This window comes from Oryctolagus cuniculus, chromosome 9 (assembly GCF_964237555.1).
Source record: "Oryctolagus cuniculus chromosome 9, mOryCun1.1, whole genome shotgun sequence".
Lineage (NCBI taxonomy): Eukaryota > Metazoa > Chordata > Mammalia > Lagomorpha > Leporidae > Oryctolagus > Oryctolagus cuniculus.
Genome location: NC_091440.1, coordinates 31467801 through 31486990, shown reverse-complemented (window position 1 = coordinate 31486990; position 19190 = coordinate 31467801). Strand labels below are relative to the sequence as shown.

Genomic DNA, 19190 nt, shown 5'->3' with positions numbered 1-19190 from the left:
TTGCTGAGGGCAGTTTTGATATGTGACTGTTGTTCTGAAAAAGTTATTGATAGAGTCTTGATTTGAACAATAAATGACATTATCAACATGTTTTTATCCCATGTCTATCCTTTGTTATCTCGGAAGGACTCCCAAATGTCTTTCATCAGTCTCATCCTCATGTTTCTAAGTTTACAATAATGCCACCGAATTGGAAAATTGGTGTGAACTTGTTATTCTTTCTGCACTTTGTCAGGACTATGACTGATACATCTATAACATCTATAACATCTATATATAGATGATGTAAGGGAATTTATCCACTGTGTTTTTCTTATAAAAGAAAACAGTGTAGCCTAAGGGATAAAATGGGAGCACTGAGTGTGATGGTGCATGGTTCAAATCTCATCCTTGGTAATGAAATAACTGTATTAATTTCAATCCTAATTTTGAATACCTATTCTTTGATTCTCTATTTTTTGTCCTTAGTATGTAAATACTATAACCCAATGAACTAATAAGATTGTTGTAAAGATTAGATTTGGCATTATATACAGTGGTTAGCATTATCCATGATACAAAGTAGAAATAGGCTTTGATAAATGGTCAAGTTATTGCAGTTATTTGATTTCAAGACATACCCTTCACTGCCAATCAGGTAATGAGTCAGTTATATATGTTTCTAGCAGACCATAAACTTCTAGACTTAAATGAACCAAATACTTCTATTCACTATTGTTAAAAAATTAATATCACTTTTTTTATTTATTTATTTGACAGATAGTTAGACAGTGAGAGAGAAGAGACAGAGAGAAATGTCTTCCCTCCGTTGATTCACCCCTCAAATACTATTTTCTTAATTTAAGCAACAATCATTAAAAATGATAAGTGGAATATTTGAAAACTTCAGAAACAGAAGAAAGCACTTTATATCTATTTACAAAATGAATATTAAAAAACATTATTCTCTCACATAAACTAATCTGAACCTCAGAAATTCAGACTAAGTTCAGATCATTTCATCAAATTCTGATAGAATTTAAAAAAATATTTTCATTTTGGAAATCATTATCTATCACAATTATAATACTTTCAAGGCAATCCAGTTATCGTTCTTCGTGTTATTTTTTGAATGAGAAAACATACAGAAACTTTTCTTACATTTTAAAATCACTCTGAATCAGGATTAGCATAATAAAAGGAAGATCTGACAAAAAATGGGTTGGGCAGATTCGCATCTACATTGTACTTCTGAAGAGAGTTGAATAGTGCTGTGGACAGGGCATAGGGAATGGCACCACTCAACTGGAACTTAAATGGGAGCCACATCCACTCACAGTGGCACTGATTTGATGGCTTTCTCTGAAAGCAGGTGGCCCTGGGGTTACCAAAACCTCACCCTGTCTCTTCCCTGTCTCATAAAGCTTTCATGTAATACACTTCAATTTGTGAAATACTTCAAAATTAGTTAACCTGCAGGTCATCGATGAAGACCTATAAGTTGCTTTGATTCTGTCACTTGCAACTCTGCTCTTTTCCTGAAAGTTCCTGGGAGGCTCCTAAGTTTGAAGAAGCAAAACGTGAGTTGGGACTTAACTTTAGTCTTTCACACCTCAGATTTTTCATAAAGGGGTTTATAATAAACCCCCATTGACTTTGTTCTTGGTGTGTGTGTATGATAGTCAAATGTGAAAATGCTTTGCAATCATGATCATAATCTCCCACTTGAGCAACCACTAACAGCTTCCTAACTGGTCTCACTGCCTCTGCTCTTAATCAAAACCACCTGTAACCTTTAAAAAAGGTTATTTTAAAAAACATAAGTCATACTTAAAACTCAGAAACACTTTCCCATCAAGAATTATGTCCCAAATTATTTCCAACACTAGGTTCACATATAATCTTATATGTACTGACATTTCTAATCTTCCTAGGTTAAACTTTGCTTTGGTGCTCCAGTTACACTGGCCTTTTTTTTCCTTGAAAAAATCTTGGATCACCTTTTGTTTTGATGTTTATTATTATTCATTATCTATATCTGTCACTAAATATAAGATTCTTGAAACCAACGAATGCATCTGTCTTATACCCTACACTACTTTAAGCAACAATGGGAGTGTCTGGTACTTAGAAGATGCTAACTGAGAATTTATTAAATGAACCTATTCTGTACAAACTAACTTTGTCTTACAACTGAAATACAAAACAGATAATAAGTCAGCTAAAGTAAGATACCCTAATACACCATTGGTGAGAATGTAAACTAGTACAACCATTATGGAAGACAATATTGAGATTCCTCAGTAATCTGAAAATAGATCTAACATATGACCCAGCCATCCCACTTCTGGGAATTTATCCAAATGAAATGAAATCAGCACATGAAACAGTTATGTGTTCCTATGTTTATTGAAATTCAATTCACAATAGCTAAGATATAGAATCAACCCAGATGTCTATCAACTGATGACTGGATAAAGAAAATGTTTTATATATACATGGCGGAATACTACTCAGCCATATAAAAGAATGAAATCCTATATTTTGCAACTGGAAACCATTATACTTAGTGAAATAAGGCAGTATCAAAAAGACAAATATTCTCTGATATGTAGCAGTTACTATAGAATATAAAAATGTATAGGAATAAAATGGACAACTTGTGAAATGATCGTCATTTTCAGCCCTTGTTTAAACTCTGGGGGACCTGCGGGCTTCCTATTTTTTATTTGTTTATGGTAAATTAAACCTATGATAATAGAGTACATTAAAGTTATATCTTTGTAAATATTAAGGAGAAAATTAAATAAATAAAATTTGCACATAACTCTCACTTGATCTTAGCCAAAAGGCCAAGAAGTGACTGCACATAACTCTCAACTTATCCATCTTAAAATCTCAAATATACTTAGTGGGTGTAATTCTTGTAATAGTGCTTTGGTTAATGGTCCTCATTGTGTTGATTTATTTCAGACAATATAACACAGCGATTTGATGTGTTACTCATATATAATTCATTTCAAATTATAACCCCCCAAATATCAAAAGCATATACAAAAGTAATAGATGAAATCTATCCCATAACTACAAAGTGGAAATTTTATATCCCAAGCACTCTGTGAGAAAGCTCTGAACTTTTGGATGGAGACAATGAAACGTCAGCATGCACAGAACTCTTGGGGGACATTTTATTTGAGTGTTCCTGGGGTCCATTCAACTTTATACAATTATTATTTTAAACTTCTTAAAGGCATAGTGCTTTAATTATATTATAAATCTGGATAATGCTGTTTTCTTTTTCTAAGAAAAATCATGACCTATCTCCAGAGGCAGGAGTTACTCAGATTTCATGTTCTCTTTTCAATGAGCTAAGGTAGAGCTGGGAGAAAGAATGAGACTAATTGTAACAAGAAATAATTGTTATTTTGATCTTGTATTTGTCTTTGATTTCAGCTAAAGATGAGATATTCAATACCATTGAATCATACTATAACCATCATTGAGCTTATTTAAATTAAAAATTTCTCAATTAAGTGAACAATATAATTAGAGGTATCCAAAGCCATAGTCCAATCTGGGGAAATGAATAATATATAATAGAAATAATGTTATCATATATGTATTACTTTCTTTTTTTTTTTTTGCTTTCAAACTTTTATTTAATGAATATAAATTTCCAAAGTACATCTTATGGATTATAATGGCTTCCCCCCATAACGTCCCTGCCACCCGCAACCCTCCCCTTATCCACTCCCTCTCCCCTTCCATTCACATCAAGATTCATTTTCGTTTATCTTTATATACAGAAGATAAGTTTAGCATACACCAAGTAAAGATTTCAATAGTTTGCTCCCATACAGAAACATAAAGTGAAAAATACTGTTTGAGTATTAGTTATAGCATTAAATCACAATGTACAGCACACTAAGGACAAAGATCCTACATGGGGAGTAAGTGCACAGTGACTCCTGTTGTTGACTTAACAAATTGACACTCTTGTTTATGGCATCAGTAATCACCCTAAGCTCTTGTCATGAGCTGCCAAGGCTATGGAAGCCCCCTGAGTTCAATGACTCTGATCACATTTAGACAAGGCCATGGTCAAAGTGGAAGTTCTCTCCTCCCTTCAGAGAACAGTACCTCCTTCTTTGATGGCCCATTCTTTCCACTGGGATCTCACTCACAGAGATCTTTCATTTAGGTTTTTTTTTTTTTTTTTCCCCCAGAGTGTCTTGGCTTTCCATGCCTGAAATACTCTCATGGGCTTTTCAGCTGGATCCGCATGCCTTAAGGGCTGATTCTGAGGCCAGAGTGCTGTTTAGGACATCTGCCATTCTATGGGTCTGCTGTGTATCTCACTTCCCATGTTGGATCATTCTCTCCCTTTTTTATTCTATCAGCTAGTATTTGCAGACACTATTCTTGTTTCTGTGATCCCTTTGGTTCTTAGTCCTATCATTATGATCAATTGTGAACAGAAATTGATCACTGGGACTAGTGAGATGGCATTGGTACATGCCACTTTGATGGGATTGAATTGGAATCCCCTGGTATGTTTCTAACTCTACCATTTGGGGCAAGTCAGCTCGAGCATGTCCCGAATTGCACATCTCTTCCCTCTCTTATTCCCACTCTTATATTTAACAGTGATCACTTTTCAGTTAAATTTCAGCACTTTAGAAGAATTGTGTATTGATTACAGTATTCAACCAAAAGTATTAAGTAGAACAAACAAAAAAAATACTAAGAGGGATAACATATCAAGTTGCTCATCAACAGTCAGGGTGAGGGCTGATCAAGTCACCGTTTCTCCTAGTGTTCATTTCACTATTACTTTCAAGGTCTTCTAAAATTCTTTAATTTTTGAAAATTTACTAATTTGTATTGATAACAACTTTATGAGAAATACTGTGGTTGCTCTCATGATTCAATTAAAATACATGGAGGTGCAGAGAGGTTAGTGAAGTCCCCAAACTAGTAAAGATTGGGCTGAAAATTAAGAAATACTTCTTTCTGCGTGTATTTAAATACATGCAGATTTAAATACATGTATTTAAATATCATGCTCCTGATAGTTATTGTCTTCTCTCTATGTATTTATTTTAAGGTTAATCAGCTTGTGGTTTACACTGACCTTGATGGATTGCCATGGTTACCTGAGTTAATAGCACAGCAAACTATAAAAAAAAATCCATAGCTATTCACTTCAAGATGTTTCATTCACATTTCTAAACACAGGTCACAACATAATAGTTGTTACTGAAATATCATTTGTCTGAACAAATATATTACATTTTACATAGACTTAAATAATTCTTATTTATTTTAAGTAATTTGAGGGTAATTTACAAATATTAAATCATAGAGTACTAATTCAACACTATGAATACGTACCAATTATTATCCTCATCTAACCAATGATTCTAGCTAATATCATTGATGTGCATGAGAACACATATACTTTGGCTTCCTGTAGTTTTCTTGGTGTAATCTGAGTGCTCCCATCATATTTAATTAGAATTATTCCTCAAAGGATTTTGTTGAGATATAGTGTATGCTATAGATGACTATCAGATTTTATTTTGACTTTTGCAACTTACATCTGTTGAATAAGCTTCTATAGCAACGGTCTTTGGTTGTTGAATGACAAAGATCTCAAAAAAAAAAAAAATACTGCTCAGAGTAAGGTGTGTCCCTAAGATACAGATACAGGTGATTGTACTTGGCTTGAATATGCTAAACAAGTAATCTGGAACTAGAACAGTTCTTGTCTTATTTATTTTATGCCCCTGAGATCTTTTATTTCTATGTGCATATACACGCATATGTTTACATGCAAGGAGAAGGGAATACAAGGCAGAAGGAGAGAGGAACACTGGAATATGAAGGAGAAAGTAGAGTAATATTTTAATCTCTTTTTAATTTCCAATAGCTTTTTTTCCTTTTTTTATTTAGTAAATATAAATTTCCAAAGTACAGTTTATTGATTACAATGGCTTCCCCCCCTTAATTCCCTCCCACTTACCCCCCTCCCATCTCCCGCTGCCTCTCCCATTCCATTCACATCAAGACTCATTTTCAATTATGTTTATATACAGAAGGTCGATTTAGTATATATTAAGTAAAGATTTCATCAGTTTGCACCCACACAGAAACACAAATTGTAAAGTACTGTTTCAATATTAGTTATAGCATTACTTCACATTGGACAACACATTAAGGACAGATCCCACATGAGAAGTAAGTACACCGTGACTCCTATTTTTGACTTAACAATTTGACACTCTTGTTTATGGCATCAGTAATCTCCCTAGGCTCTAGTCATGAGTTGCCAAGGCTATGGAAGCCTTTTAAGTTCGTCAGCTTCTATCTTATTCTGACAGGGTCATAGTCAAAGGGGAAGTTCTCTCCTCCCTTCACAGAAAGGTACCTCCTTCTTTGATGGCCCCATTCTTTCCACTGGGCTCTCACTTGCAGAGATCTTTCATTTAGGTCTTTTTTTTCCCCCCAGGGTGTCTTGTCTTTCCATGCCTAAAATACTCTCATGGGCTCTTGAACAAGATCTGAATGCCTTAAGGGCTGATTCTGAGGCCAGAGTGCTATTTAGGACATCTGCCATTCTATGAGTCTGCTCTGTATCCTGCTTCCCAAGATGGATCGTTCTCTCCCTTTTTGGTTCTATCAGTTATTATTAGCAGACACTAGTCTTGTTTGTGTGATCCCTTTGACTCTTAGACCTATCAGTGTGATCAATTGTGAACTGAAATTGATCACTTGGACTAGTGAGATGGAATTGGTACATGCCACCTTGATGGGATTGTATTGGAATCCCCTGGCACATTTCTAACTCCACCATTTGGGGCAAGTCCGATTGAGCATGTCCCAAATTGTACATCTCCTCCCTCTTATTCCCACTCTTATATTTAAAAGGGATCACTTTTCAGTTAAATTTCAACACCTAAGAATAATTGTGCATTAATTACAGAATTCAACCAATAGTACTAGAACAAAAAAAAATACTAAAATGGATAAAGTATTACATTGTACATCAACAGTCAGGACAAGAGCTGATCGAGCCACTGTTTCTCATAGTGTCCATTTCACTTCAACAGGTTTCCCCTTTGGTGCTCAGTTAGTTGTCGCCAATCAGGGAGAACATATGATATTTGTCCCTTTGGGACTGGCTTAATTCACTCAGCATAATGTTTTCCAGATTCCTCCATCTTGTTGCAGATGACTGGATTTCATTGTTTTTGACTGCTGTATAGTATTCTATAGAGAACGTGTCCCATAATTACTTTATCCAGTGTACTGTTGATGGGCATTTGGGTTGGTTCCAGGTCTTAGCTATTGTGAATTGAGCTGCAATAAACATTAAGGTGCAGACAGCTTCTTTGTTTGCCAACTTAATTTGCTTTGGGTAAATTCCAAGGAGTGGTATGGCTGGGTTGTATGTTAGGGTTATATTCAGGTTTCTGAGTAATCTCCAGACTGACTTACATAGTGGCTTAACCAGTTTGCTTCTTTAGTTTATTATTTCCTTTTTTAATTCAGTGAGCTCAATAAAGGTGTCCATAGTGAATTAGGAATGAAGATACTGTTTTATTTATTTATTTATTTATTTGAGAGGCAGTTATAGAGAAAAGGAGAGGCAAAGAGAGAGGTCTTCAATCTGCTGCATCATTCCCCAAATAGTCACAATGGCCAGAGCTGGGTCAATCCAAAGCTGGGAGCCAGGAGCTTCTTCCAGGTCTCCCACATGGGTGCAGGGACCCAGGCACTTGTGCCATCTTTCACAGCTTTCCTAAGCCATTAGCAGGGAGCTGGATGGGAAGAGGAGCAGCTGGGACTCGAACTGGCCCTCATACATGATGCCAGCACTGCAGGTGAAAGCTTAACCTTCTATGTCACAGTGCCAGCCCCAATATTGCTTCTGAGGGAGAAGATTAGCAGAGAATTAGAAAACTAGGGCCTGAAGGGATGGAAGACTACTTCCTGTGGCAGAGCGTATGTGTTGTGCACGATTTTATTCAAACTGACATTGCACCTTGTTAAAGGACACAGCTTTCAGTAAGCAAGCAACTTAGGCTGAGGCATCTGAGGCTGAGCAAATAAATACTTCATGGAAATTTAGGAAAAATTCTTAAAGGGAACTCATTTCATTGGACAATGGAAAGTTTTATTCTTCCATCCTTCCTTTTTGGTATTTGGAATATTGAATTGCTAATTAGGGTTTCCATGACCTTGTGAAACTATGAAGTGTATCTCAAGTACAGGTATCATGAGGTACATTCATAGATCAGAAAGATAGGAATTTTTGGTGTGATGAACAAAAAGCAATCAATCTCCCCTAGACTGTGACATTTTCCAGACTGGGTTCTTTTAGAGGAAGGTCAGCTGAGTGACACATGTACACGTTTCAAATACTGTTGTTTTGTGATTTTTTTTTTTGTTATGTTCAACCTGTAACTGATTTTTTCCTTTTTCTCCCTCTGATACCTTCTCATTTTCTTCCCAAATCAAAGAAAAAAAAGCATGTGCTAAGTGGAGACATCTTTTACTAACTGTGATTTAGTCTACATTTTGCTGTATGGTGCCTGGCACCAAATTAAGGAATTATCAAATGTATCATCAACATCCCTAACAGAAAAGATTGCAACAGAGATTGCTTTAGACAGCTTGTGGTCAAGCCATAGACTTTAATACCACTTTTCCCACATCTCTCTCTCTCTCTCATTGACTGATCCATTTAAGAGTACAGAAATGAGAGCTTATCTAAGGAACTGAGCAGTGATAGAACAGGTAGCTCCGAGATTCTTCAAGAAAGCTACCAGAATCCACCAATTTAGTCCTATGACAAATCCACCATTGAGCATGGATGCAGAATTCAGCTGGCAAGGGAAAGGAAATACAGGGTTCAAAGCAAGGTGAGGAGGCTCATGGCCAAAAAAACCCATATGCAGAGAACTACTTATGGCCTACCTCAACCCATATGGAAGTTCACTGCTTTTACCATTTAGAGTTCCCAAGAGAGCCTGTCTGGAAGGAGAAATAAATCCCAGTCCCCTCTAACACCAGATCCTGCTTACTGCATGTGGGATATTACTCAGCAGGCACAGCTGTGCTTGCAGTTTTATGTAAACATCTGAGGCCTTTCCTATAGCCCGAGTCTCACTCTTTTAGAGCACTTTCTTCCTAATTTCAAATTCCCTCCACATATATGATCTGCAGAAACTGGGCCAAATGTAAATCATGTTGAAGGTGAAAAGTGATGGTGTTTGAGCCAGGATGCAATGTCAATCACTTGAATCCTTTTCACAAGCCGCACTGCCCCAAATGCAATGTGTCTGAGAGGCATGTGCACAGAAGGCAAGGCCAGGAGGACATATTCTTCATCGTTATGTGGCTTTTGCTGTAAATTCCCATGGAATGTCATATCCTCAGGTAGTTACCAACTGGAACTGGCCCCAGACTCATCTCCCCAGCCAGATGTGTGGGAGCACATCCCTCCAGTCCTGACTTGGAGTTTAACTTCACACCAAACAAACCTACACTCACTAGGAGTGCAGCTCAGTAACACTGCCTGCTTCTGACTATGACCCAGTCTTGATAGAGTAAGGACGAGCAAGGAACAGACAGAGGCTAAAGCCATTTGATTGGCGGAAATGCAATGAAGTGAGCAAAAGCTTTAGATTCCTATTGGAAGTCAAGGTTAGGATGCAGTATTAATATTACATATAACCCTTTATTGAGGTATGGAATCTATTTACACATCAGTAGAAAAACTCTTTTTGCCTGTCTAATAAGAATTCCTTCTTCTATTTGTAACAGTTCCCTGATTTACCTTAGTCATTCTACTGTTATGTTGTTTAAGTGGGATTAATTCTACATTTCTACCACTTTGCATGTAGATGAACAAGTATGTCCATGCCTAGACAGTCAGAATATTCCATCCCTGTACTTCAACAGTTTGGAGATGGTGGTGAGATCTGATGGTAGCCAAAGAATCTCAACTTTGGAGCTTTCATTAGAGAGCTTGAGAAAGAAATAGTATTTTGATTTAGCATTTCCAAAACAGCTACAAATCATTTTAAAAATATTAAAGTCTTCCTGAGAATAAAGCCAATGTGGAAGAAGAAGATATCCTATATTTTGTTTTCAATTTAATTAGGAAACAGCTTTTTGTTTCTTTGTCCATTCCTTCCTTCCTTTTTGCCTGCACCTGCCTACCTTCCACCACTCCTTTTGCCCCTCCCACCCATTCTTGCTCAAGCATATTTAGGCTACATTTTTGTTAGTCTTTCCTAAGAGAAGCTTTGAATAGGCTTGCTGCATATGTTTTCTGGGTGAGTTGCCGATTTGACTTACATGTTAATTGTACCTATTTGTAAAATGCTTTAAAACTTTTATTCATATATGCTGTTTTGGGAATTGGTAACTTATACTGGACACACAATACAGAATCTCTTCTCATTATTAGTCACGATGTTGAGCTCTTACACATATAGAACTGTAACTGTGGGGTAACATAAGTTAATTGTATCCAATTTACCCTGGATTTATTCACATTTCTGTTATAATACTGCTATTTTTTGTTAGTTACCCTATACATTTGAAATAGTCTCTTTTACTCTATGGTAAAATTACTATAGTCAGAGTCATTCATTAACTGGCCTTATTTGACATGATCCAGCAGACTGGTTTATTTTCTTTGGTAGAAGATATTCTAGATTTCCTAGAGCTCCATATTGGACCATATAATTCAATTTTTTCATTTATTATAGTTTATTTCTTCCATTCTGAAAGAAACTTTGGACTCATGGACAGAGCATCAGTATCTATGTTGCACCTCTCAGACCACTGAACTTAGGGCTTCTTTCTAAGCATCACTTATAATATGTGCTACTGCAAATCCATGGGGAAAGAGTGAGTCTTAAACATGTGCTTGAAGTTTCTAAGTGAATTGAAATCAAGAGCTCCAAATTGTAAATGTATCAAGTCTCATCTTTGCAAGTCTCAAGCTGGCAAAGTAAAGGGTTTCTGGCAGTACTGTTTTCTGAATAAAATGTTCTCTCTGAGCTAAGCACAAAGCCATCTGCAACAGCTTAAATTGCTCCCTTAGTCACAAGGATAGAGTAATGGTAAGAGTGAAATAGTTGTAAACCCTGAAGGCTTGCTTTTACCTCCAGAGTGTTCTTGGTGGGTGCTTGCTTCACTTTCTTCCTGTCTAGGTGCTATCCTCTGCTTTTCTTCTGGTGTTGACTGTTGCGACCTGCTAAAACTGGGGACCAGAAATTTTCTTTTATTTTAGAGAAAAGCTGTCCCTGCAACTACTCAAAATTAGAAATAGAAAATCAGCCCTGGCCATATTACTTGCATTATGGCAAACAATCTGGAAATGCACTAAGATTGGAGGCTAAAACTGGTACCCTTACACACCAAAAGCGTAAAATGCAGGCTTTCAACTTCTCTTTCTTCTCCATAAAACCTGGGTTGTGTGAGTAGGCTCAATTGTCAATTTCCAACCCTTCTATCCTAAGTTATGTCTTGGGAGATTTTGAACTTCGTCATATTAGAAAAATCACACATAGCAGCATATGCCTTTTCCATCCTCCCACATATTTGCTCATATTTCATATATAACATGTCAACACAGCCTCATGTAGCCCCTCACCATGGCATAAAGTGCTCTAAGGATTTGCTGTGCTTGTGGACATTTGCATTCCCTAAGTAGAACAGTCCTATCACAACTAAGGTTCTATTTTGATATATTATGTCCATTACCACCCATTTAGAAGATAATAAAGCTGATATCATATGTTATTTTAGAACCAGTAAGATGTATTTGACAAATATTATCTTTTAAAACATAGTAAAAGTATTAAAAATTGCAGGATGAGTTTTCTTACCCCATGTTTGTTGGTAATATTCATCTTTAAATTTATTTCTCCAAGTACTTTACATAATCAACTATAGAAGGTCTACATGTTTCCCTTTTCCAGCAAAATATGACCAGTGGATCTATTCTCTTTCTTCAGAATTTTATTGTTACAATTCAGAGCATCTTTACTTTTTCAAATGGGAGGGAAATTACATTCTCAAGCTGCTAAATGTCTGAGCCTGTGCTTGTGGTCCAGCAGCTTCTCATGACCAGTGACTGTGTATGATGAGCACATGTGAAGGCGGGCAGATATTTTAAACAGGCATTCTTCAGTTGGCACCTGCCCCAAGTATCTGCTAACATTACCTCCTAATGTTTACAGTAAATTCAGTAGAATTAAGCTGCTTTAAACAATTGCAGTCATTGATTTTTTACTTGGATTCTGGGGCTTAAATCACACCCTTTAGGTGTGAGAAGGCTAAATCTTGCTAGGGCATGTCTCTAATTTATTTCATCTTCATAAGCTGCATTTATCTTCCTGCTTTTCCTCTCCAACAAATTCACTATCAGTTCAGTCTACAATATTGTGTTGATAGTTTCATCCAGAATATTATCTTATTGTTTGCTTTCTATAGTTCATCTAGCACCAAAAAGGTAATGTTTTAAAGAGGAAGAGTCATACCATTAAAAATAGTATGCATATAAAGTTAGCACAATTTTAATTTCTTTTTATGACTTTGATCAGACTTGGCTGAAAAGATATGTATATTTTTCAACAGCTATAAGTAGGTGTTGTGAATTGAATGCCTAAGCAAATGAAAGTTATGTGATTTTTTTGAGAAAAAGATTTCTTAATATAGTGTCTGTTAAGCTGGAAGCTCAGCAGAAATTGATAAAGTAATACTTAGAATGATTTGGTGAGCAGTAATACCATATTTTTGTGAAGAAGTTGCGATCCAGAGAGGCTGATATACCATTGCTTCTCTACTACTGCATGGCACTGATAGTCATATTCTACTGGTTAATCAAGCCTGAGGATTTAGGAAGAACTTTGCCAACAAGGAGAGAGGAACTCAGGCTTTGATTTCCTTTTAAGCATGGTGTAGGGGTTTTTCTGAATTACCCATGTATGCTCACTGTAATCACAGAAATTCTTATAAACGCAAGTGAGAGCTGAGAGAGTCTGAGTCGATTCAAACTGAGATGTTACATGACTGCCTTCCAAGGTGGATCCAGGAAGTGGTTGTGAATCAAGGAATGGAGGCAGTCTTCAGATGCTGGAATTACAAGAAAACATAATTCCCTGCTTGGTCCTCCAGAAAGAATACAGCCCTGCTGCCATACTCTGATGGCACCACAATAAGACCCATTTGAGTCCTTGACCTTCAGATCTGTAAGATAAACTGTTTGTGCGACTTCAAGCAACTACATTCATGGGAATTTTTTTTTTTTTTTTTTTACAGCAGCAAGAGGAATCTAATACTGCCTGCTTTGCTCACAGAGATGACTTCAAAGTCAGATGAGAAAGCTTATGATTTTCCCTAAGTGTCTTAAGTTCATAAATGAAGTCTCTGAGGTTATCTTTTTCATCTCGCCATCTTTGTGGTGTAGTCAGAGGTAACTTCACCCTTTCTCTACAACCATAATATTGTAGACATGGTAATCGCATTTCAGCCACTTGATCACCCTCAAAGCCTTGCTCACCACTGGTGCTCTATCCCGTGCACCCATTGTGATATTTTAAGTAAATCTGACATCTACATACCAGGAATCTCTCATGACCCATTTCTGATGGACAGATGTTTCTTTCCTTAAGGTCCTACCAAATACTAAATGCCATGCCATTCCAGAGCCTGGAAGAGAATATAATTTATTCCAAATGTCTCAAGCGTGCCGTGTTAAGACAAAAAGGACTGATAGGGTAGAAGTAGTAGAAAGCTGTCACTAAGCCGGCGCCGTGGCTCAATAGGCTAATCCTCCACCTTGCGGCGCCGGCACACCGGGTTCTAGTCCCGGTTGGGGCGCCGGATTCTGTCCCGGTTGCCCCTCTTCCAGGCCAGCTCTCTGCTATGGCCAGGGAGTGCAGTGGAGGATGGCCCAGGTGCTTGGGCCCTGCACCCCATGGGAGACCAGGAAAAGCACCTGGATCCTGGCTCCTGCCTTCGGATCAGCACGGTGCGCCGGCTGCAGCGGCGGCCATTGGAGGGTGAACCAACGGCAAAGGAAGACCTTTCTCTCTCTGTCTCTCTCTCACTGTCCACTCTGCCTGTCAAAAATTTAAAAAAAAAAAAAAAAAAAAAAAAAAAAAAGCTGTCACTAAATGGAAGGGAAGAAAACCAAAGGGGCTCAATGGAAACTGGAAATGTTAATGATAGGTCAGCGGTGTGCTGGGGATCTGGATCAGTGCAGAGCAATGAGGGATGGGATATATCAGCCTCTTTTCTCCTTACTCTTGCATCACTAACTGGTGCTTCCTATTGGTCAAATTCTACCTGCATAATGCTGCCCATTGAGTCTAAAATATGCATTCCAAGCAAATCATTCCTGAAGGGCATAGAGAAAGCCAGTAAAGAGTAGAGAAATGATCAGAAGCCTATGTAGAATGACTAGCACAAGCATAAATACATCATTTACAATCATCCTAGTAATTAGCAATGGAAATAAAAACCAACATGAATAAATATGATTCCGCAAAGAGCCTAACTAAAAGGGTTATATTGGCTTGAGAGGAAATATAGTAGAAGGGGAGGGTTAGGTTTATTTAATAGCTTTTAGTAGTATTTAAAACTGAAGTATTCATGAATGACATTTGAAATTAAAAATATAAAGTAGAAAGTAGAAAAATCTGAAAAATTTAGAAAAAACCTTGAGAAAATAAATTATAATTTTATGTAATTCCAGTATCCAGAGAAAAATCATTGTTGGTATTTTGATGTGTCTCTTTATTCTCATTTTTTTCCATATATGTCTACAAGTTAACATATACATGAAATGATTTTGTATATGCATATGTAAAGATAAGTCTTACTTTATAAATTTTTAAATTTAATGTGTTTTCAGATTTGTAATATTATAAATTATCTTTAGTGGTACATATTGCTTGATGACGTATACATATACGTATGTATTTTATATACCATATCTATTCATATTGAGATATATTATTTTAAAATGTCCAGTGCTATAAATTATGGTACATTAAATCCACTTGGACATAACTATTTATTATTGTTTCCTTAGCGAAAATTCCAACATCTATTTCTCATCTTCATGTCTCCAGGTCCTCATGATCATTAATCACTGGCTCAGTGTCCTGGGCATTTTCTTCTCTTATTCTACTACTGACTCCCTCTTCCCAGTGCTGTTTTCCCTCCTCCTGTATTTTCTAGGGACTCGGGATCAGTGTCTTCTGGGCATCTCATCCTTGTTCCTTCTTGCTCCTTTGGTAGCATTTACCGGGATCCAACTTCCGATCTTATCTTCTCATGCCCAGGACTGGCCTTGACTGTCCTGATTGTCTTTGTTGACATATTTGCTGTCTGGAAAATGGATCATTTTGAAGCTTTTGATGCAACTTCTGCCCTTAAATGAACATGAAAAAATTTCTGAGCAAAGTTAAATTAAGATGTATGTGACAAAGGCAAAGCATTCTTCATATCCACATCCTCCTATCCTTATTTCTTCTCTCATAAAATATTCCAATTTTTCTATAAATATGAGAAAAGAGACAAAATTGTCCTGTTTAACATGTAAGAGATTTTCAAAATCACATGGCAGTTATTCTAGTAAATGCATTTTCTACTCACCCTCTTCCACTTTCTCTTAAATCAATGACTTTTCTGTCCACATCATTGAAGTAACAAATCACAATATCTAAAAAAGAGCTTATGTATATAATAACAAGGTTATTCATAGCAGAGCTAATCTTTCACATGATAAAATAAATTGATGATACTGGCAATTGTCTTACAGTCTAGATTTTAAGTTTTAAAGCATCATTCAAAGCATAGATTTTCGAAAGTTTTTATTTACTTTCATATAATTAAGGGTGAAAAGCATTCAACTGTAATTTTTAGAGCCTTCTTACATGCCCTATGGATTCTGTGGTAAAAGAAAACTCATGTACAAGGACAGACCTGCCATTCTAATTATCCATCCACTAAGGGATTTTTGTGCATGAATTTTCACCACTCTTCTCATTTAGGTCTTGCCCTCAATGCCTGGGGGCTTTGCCTAGCAGGTGGTGCAGTGACCTCTGGTGGAGTAGGCAGCCAGGCTCTCGAAGAGACAGCTGGGCTGGGACAATTAAAGACTTTTATTTTCAATTCCTTAAGATGCAAGTTCTACAGTAAAATTCATAAATGCCACAAAGAATGTGTTTCATTTTATACAGTTATTTAGAAAAACATAGTCGTGCTTTCTTGATTCATTGTGGTAACTTCTTTTATGTAATGTGTGGAGGACTTTTTTTCTTCTTTGTTAAAACATGCTAATTTCCTTTATAATTTATATTTTCACTTTCAAAAAAATAGAAATTGGCTGTATTAAACGTACCTGTTGTTATGGGAGAGATAAACAATTCTAATGTGGGTATATAAACCACTAAATGACTAATAAACCTACTAATTCCAATCATTATTAAAACCTTTACTAGATAGGTGAAATCTGACAGTTACTCTTAATTTCCTCATCTGTAAAACTGGAATAATGGTAGTTACTTGGCTTGTAAAATTGATGTAGTTACTCAAAGACATAATGTAAAATTCTTAATACTTGGTACATAGTAATTCTCAATAAATGTTGTCATTGTTATTATTTCTTTTGGAAACATCCTCATTTAAATTGTGATTACAGTTGTCTATATCAATGTGTTGAACAATATTTCTACCCATACCAGGTTGTATAGACTTGCTTCAATTATATGTTTATCTTATCACTTTCCTGATCACAAAGAATGATGATTAGCTAATACAGATTGTCTTTCAGTTTATAGAGCATTTTCATATTTCATCCCATTCTCACTTCAATTGAATTAATCAGTAACTCTAAATTATATTACCCTTTTAATAGATAAATAAAAATTTATCCAGTTTATTCACTTAATTCATATACTTTTATTACTACTATAATGTACTGTTATGACTTTGCTCAATAATATAACAAAGATATGTTAACACTAATATTTGAACTCCATTATCCTGACTACAAACATCATACATCTTGTTGCCCATTGTACAACACCTGGATCCCCCGAAAAACCTTTCATCCATTCATATCATGGCTATTAAAGTTAGTTACCCCAACTTTAGGCTGGATTGCTCATAGACTATCCCAGACAGGTAAGAATATAACATTTTTGGCCAGCGCCGCGGCTCACTAGGCTAATCCTCCGTGTTGTGGTGCCAGCACACCGGGTTCTAGTCCCAGTTGGGGCGCCGGATTCTGTCACGGTTGCCCCTCTTCCAGGCCAGTTCTCTGCTGTGGCCAGGGAGTGCAGTGGAGGGTGGCCCAAGTGCTTGGGCCCTGCACCCATGTGGGAGACCAGGATAAGCACCTGGCTCCTGCCATCGGATCAGCGCGGTGCACTGGCCACAGCGCGCTGGCCGCGGCGGCCATTGGAGGGTGAACCAATGGCAAAGCAAGACTTCTCTCTCTCTCTCTCTCTCTCACTGTCCACTCTGCCTGTCAAAAAATAAAAAAAAAATAAATAAAAAAGGAAGAATATAACATTTTTACTGATCTTGCTGACACAATCACACAACTTCTCCAGGTGCTGTTTTTATGCAGTGCTGCAAAGCTCTTTCTATGACGAATAGCAGTTGGATTCAACTCTATCCCTCATATTTCAGCAAGTGAATATATTGCAACTCACATATAGAGGAAAATAAAGCAGGTAGGATAGAAAGGGCTGGTATGTGGAAGGACCACTTTATTTTATTTTATTTGAAGAAAATGAGGGAAAAGGTCATGCAGAAATCTGAGAAATAGAATCCCAGGTAGGTGGAAAAGGAGGTGACAAAATTGCCAAAGATTTGAGGGGCAGTGAGGAGAGCAATGTGTCAGGAGCAGAGTGGGTGGGACAGAGTAATAGATTTGTTTAGAGTCAAGAAAGAGGAGCAGACTTTGCAGAGGCTTAAGGCTAATGCAAAGATTTTTCTTTAATTCTGAATGTCAAAATGTTGGCAGATTTTGAGCTGAAGAATTGTGTGGTCTAATATAAATTTTAAAAGAAAGGGCATGGGTAAAATGTGGAGGGAAGTGGAGCCACTGCCTCAGCAGGGGCCATTGTCCCCACACTTTTAACGCTTTTGTAAAGATCTTATATTTTAACACTTCTCCAAAGCAATTAAGCTAGTGGCACTATCCAAATCTGGTCTTGACCTTTTAGAAGAGTTATTTCATCTACTGTTCTGTATCTTTACACACCTTCTAGATCCTTATAATAGGATCACACCAGTCACACTGCTCAGCAAGTGAATAATTCCTTGATTTTTAAGAAATATGTTATTCCTCATTGATGTTTATCTATTTTACTGACACCATTAATAGCAAATATACACACATATCTAATGTGTAAAATAACTACCATCTATCTATCACATATCATCTATGTATTATCACCTATGTATTCTTTTTAAGTTAATAAATGTTCATTTTGTAGCATAAATATATGATGATTACACAGGTGGACAATGAGATAGATAATTAGAGAAATTCTTGAGTATCCAGTTGTAAGCAGTTTGAGAATAGAAATCATATCTACTTAATTTTTATATTTATCCACCTCTAAGAAAGGTCTTTGCACAAGAGCTCCATTCTTACCTATGAAGTCCTTTCATTAATTTGTTAATTAACTGGGAATGATAATGATAATGATCCAGTTTTGTATTGGGTACCTGCCCAGTTTACCATGATTCTCCTTTTTCTGAAAACTTGTAGTTCAGAGGGAACTTCTGGTTCATACCATACTACTCAGTCATGTTTAGGTAGAATATGACTTTGGCCCCTCCTTATAATTAGTTGGCTAGGAGGGAATACTCCAAGGTCTCCTTGATATTTGGAATAAAGATCCAAACTGGGTCCATGGCATAAAAGATTATGATCCATCTGCCTTGTAGGTAAGAAAAACAAAGAAATTGATCTGCTTAGAGACAAAATAATGAAAGTAAATATTGTAAGGGAAATTTGTAGGAGTAGTGGGTACTTTGGATATGTTGCCAATTTCTGCTTTTTGATGCTTCGGAGGCACGGACTTATTAAAAGATATTTTTTATAGTGTTATTTTGAATTAGTACTTTTTACCTAAGCCATCTATATTTGATTTCTATTA

At 36.6% G+C, this 19190-nt stretch overlaps 1 long non-coding RNA gene across 1 annotated transcript in view; it reads left to right on the top strand.

Moving 5' to 3' along the window:
• LOC127492009 (uncharacterized) overlaps window positions 1–19190 on the top strand; it is a 47508-nt gene that overhangs the window by 16136 nt on the left and 12182 nt on the right. Inside the window, exon 3 of the long non-coding RNA XR_007920921.2 lies at window positions 13324–13477. This is a non-coding gene — a long non-coding RNA (uncharacterized lncRNA). The remainder of the gene's footprint in view (window positions 1–13323; window positions 13478–19190) is intronic.